Here is a 4286-nt window from a genome sequence, read left to right as displayed (position 1 = left end):
GCAATTGTATCATATCACCGCGAGTGATACAATGCTAAGTGTGTATCAAGAGATTCCAACCAACACAAGAACAACAAGATGAACAACAAAGTGCCAGTGAATCGAAAATGGCCATACACGGCTTCACTAGGCTTGCAACACTTGTTTGAACTTGAAAAGTGAGTTTAACAACATGAACAACAAAGACAATATTTCTAGTGTATCGAAAGAGCCTCACATGGATTCACTAGACTTTTATTCAGCAAGACAATGTTAACAAGATTTACAAAGAAAGAGATAGAAACTTGACACACAATATTAATTAATCTAAAAACCCTAACAAGATAAAGGACCCTAAGACTAATAAATATCAATGCCAAGTTCTTACTTGGACCAAGAGGAACTCAAAGAACCCCAAGAACCTAGTTTCTAGCCAAGATACAACACTAGTATCACTCTACTAGTGAGAATTCGGTTTTGGCCTCTCCAAATGAGAAAGAGAAGTAAAAAATTTACAAGTCTTTTGTTTCTTGAATAATAGGAATGAACTAAAGCAAGACTATCCCTATTACATGGCTTATATAGTCACTTAGAAAGGATGGAAAAAGACCAAAATACCCTTGGTATTTAAGTGGGTGGGTTTGGGGTGTCTTGGTGGGCCTCTTCACATTTTATTAAATATAGTCCCTTAGATGGGCTCACAAGGGCCTCACATATGGCCAAGAATGTGAACAAGGCTTGGAGTCATTGCAACTCACGTGCTTGGCTTCGTGTGAAAAGTCTCAAGCTAGGAATTCCCGTATCATCCTCTGCATCTTAAAGTGAATTTGTCCTCAAATTCAGATCATTGACATCCTCCACCATTTCCACCTGAGAGAGATCACACATGTTGAAAGTGTTCTGCACTTGATATTCTGGGGGTAGATCAATCTTGTACGCATTATCGTTGATTCTTTCTAATACTTGGAATGGGCCATCACCCCGTGGCATCAACTTAGCATTCCTTTGAGATGGGAATCTATCCTTTCTTGGGTACACCCACACCCAATATCTCGGTTCAAGAATGAGCTTTCTTCTTCCTTGGTTGGCTCGCCTCGCAACTTCTTGGTTTTTCTTCTCCAACCGCAACCTCACCTTCTCATGCAGGTTCTTCATGGCCTCGACCCGTTTGCTTTCATCTAAGCTTATCAAAAGATCACTTGGCAAAGGGGTTAAATCCAAAAGGGTGAGAGAGTTGATGTCGTATACACACTCAAAGGGTGTCATCCCCATGCTCGAGTGTATAACACTATTAAAAGAAAACTTAATCAATGGTAAGTGCTCCTCCCAAGTAGTCACTTTTCCTTTAATCATGGACCGTAGCATAGACCCTAAGGTCCTGTTTACTTCTTCCTTTTAGCCATCGGTTTGTGGGTGGCATGAAGTCGAAAGCAACAACTTAATACCGAGTCTACCCCATATGGACTTCCAAAAGTGACTTAGAATTTAGAATCCCTATCACTCACTATGGTCCTCGGAACACCATGAAGTTTTACAACATTATCAATAAACAAAGAGGCTACACTAGGCACATCATCACACTTAGAACAAGGAATAAAGTAAGCTATCTTGGAAAATCAATCCACCATGACAAAAATACTATCCAGCCCCCTTCTAGTCCTCGATAATCCCAACACAAAGTCCATTGATATGTTAATCCAAGGACACAAAGGGGTGGACAATGGGGTGTACAATCCATGGGGTTGGATCCGTAACTTGGCTCATTTGCCCTCAACACATTGTCCGCAAATCCGAGCCACATCCTTGTGCATTCTAGGCCAATAAAATTGTTCTTCCAAAATTCCGAGGGTCTTCTCGATCCCAAAATAGCCCATTAGACCGCCATTGTGTGCTTTCCTCACAAATAATTCTCTCTATGAACTTGAGGGAACACATAATCGTCTACCTTTAAACAAGTATCCATCAAATTTGGTATAGGGATGGGAACCCCTATCTATAATCTACCTATCCCTATCCAACTCTTCATTTTTCTTATAGATAGGAGCGAAGTGAGGGTTCTCGGGATATAAAGACTTAAGGCTTTCAAATCCCATCAACTTAGACGACAAAGTAGACACAAGCACATGTTTTCGGGATAAAGCATCGGAAACCACATTGTCTTTACCCTTCCTGTATTGAATAACATAAGAAAAAGTTTCAAGAAATTCAATACATTTGGCATGCCGCCGGTTAAGCTTGTCTTGTACCCGTAGATGCTTCAAGGATTCATGATCCATTCAGATCACAAATTCTTTAGGCCACAAATAATGTTGCCAAGTGGCCAAGGCTCTAATCAAGGCATACAACTCTAAATCGTACGTAGAGTAGTTTAGAGTTGCTCCTTTGAGCTTTTCGCTAAAGTAGGCAATAGTCTTCAATTCTTGCATTAAAATCGCGCCTATGCCGACTTTTCTAGCATCATATTCGACCTCAAAATTCTTGTCAAAATTTGGCAATTGTAGCAACGGGACAAAGATGAGCATAGCTTTCAAGTCCTCGAAGGCCTTAGTTTGTTCATCTCCCCACTTGAAAGGCCGATCCTTTTTAATCACTTCAGTCAAGGGGGCGGCAATGGTGTTAAATCCTTTGACAAAACATCTATAAAAACTAGTCCACCCGTGGAAGCTTCTCACTTCACCTACAGTTTTGTTAGTTGGCCAATTTTTAATGGCATCAATCTTAGATTCATCCACTTCGACCCCTCTTGATCTCACCCCAAACCCAAGAAATCCAACCTCATGGACACCAAAAGAACACTTTTCTAGATTAGCATATAACTTCTCCTTTCGAAGGACATCAAACACACATTGTAAATGCTTTACATGATCATCTAAGGACTTACTATACACCAACACATCATCAAAGTAAACAACAACAAACTTTCTGATAAATGGCTTCATCACATGATTCATTAGCCTCATGAAAGTACTTGGAGCATTTGTTAGGCTGAATGACATAACCATCCATTCATAGAGATTAAATTTGGTCTTAAAGATGATTTTCCATTCATCACCCGGTTGCATACAAATTTTGTGATAGCCACTTCTCAAATCAATTTTAAAAAATAAACACGAACCACTCAATTCATCAAGCATATCATCTAACCTAGGAATAGGGTGATGATATTTTATTGTTATCTTGTTGATGGCTCGGTAATCAATGCACATATGCCAAGTCCCATCTTTCTTGGGAACTAGTAGCACCGAGACCGAACAAGGGCTCATACTCTCCTTTATATACCCTTTGTTGAGAAGTTCCTCAACTTGGCATTGCAATTCCTTGGTATCCATCGGGTTGCTCCTATTAGCCGATTTGTTGGGCAACTGTGAACTCGGCAAAAAATCTATTTGGTGCTTAATTCCCCAAAGTGGGGGCAATCTTTACGGTAATTCCTTTGGAAAGACATCCTCGTAATCCTGCAAAACATGAGAAATAGGAGGAGAAATAGAAATGTTAGTGGCGTTAGTATTAAAACAATTAGCCAAGAGGAGCATCGGAGTGTCCTCATCATGATCCACAAATAATTCTTTCCTCCTAGCCATCATCACCACACTTCCTTTCCCCTTAGAAATTAGGAGCCCCTTGGTTTCCCCTACTCCTTCACTCTCGGGTTCCCCTCTTTTCCCCTCACTCTCGGCCTTCTTTCTATTTTTCCTTAATTTTTACATCTTTTGGTGTAATTCATTCACTTGGGAAGGTAATAATGGATGAAGAGCGACCTTACGGCCATCCTTCTCAAGTGTATACCGATTGGACCTTCCATCATGTTTGGTTGACCTATCATATTGCCAAGGCCTTCCTAACAACAAGTTACTATCACGTCACAAAGCACCTTATCATGGTTGTTGGCTACCTTAAAACGTATCACACATTGACTTGTGACCTTTAACTCACCACATTCATTCAACCATTGTAACTTGTAAGGACTGGTGTGAGGTGTAGTCGGCAATTTCAAAAAGTTCACCATTGCAACACTAACCACATTCGTACAACTTCCACTATCTATCATTATAGTGCACACACTTCCCTTCATAAGACATTTAGTATGGAATAGATTCTCCCGTTGGCTAGGATCATTTATTGTCTTACTAATCATGGCACGCCTTACTACAAAGTTTGTAACCACACACTCCCCTTCTTGCGGATAAGCATCCTCATAATCATTATCATCATCATGTGGATCATTTTTGGGTTCCTCTCTGAGGCTCGGCCTCATTCTATTCTTTTTTAAGACCCACTTCCTCACCAAGGTAATACAATCTTCCTTC

This window comes from Capsicum annuum, chromosome 3 (assembly GCF_002878395.1).
Source record: "Capsicum annuum cultivar UCD-10X-F1 chromosome 3, UCD10Xv1.1, whole genome shotgun sequence".
Taxonomy (NCBI): domain Eukaryota; kingdom Viridiplantae; phylum Streptophyta; class Magnoliopsida; order Solanales; family Solanaceae; genus Capsicum; species Capsicum annuum.
The sequence above is the reverse complement of the archived record's forward strand: the minus strand, read 5'-3'. Positions refer to the sequence as shown.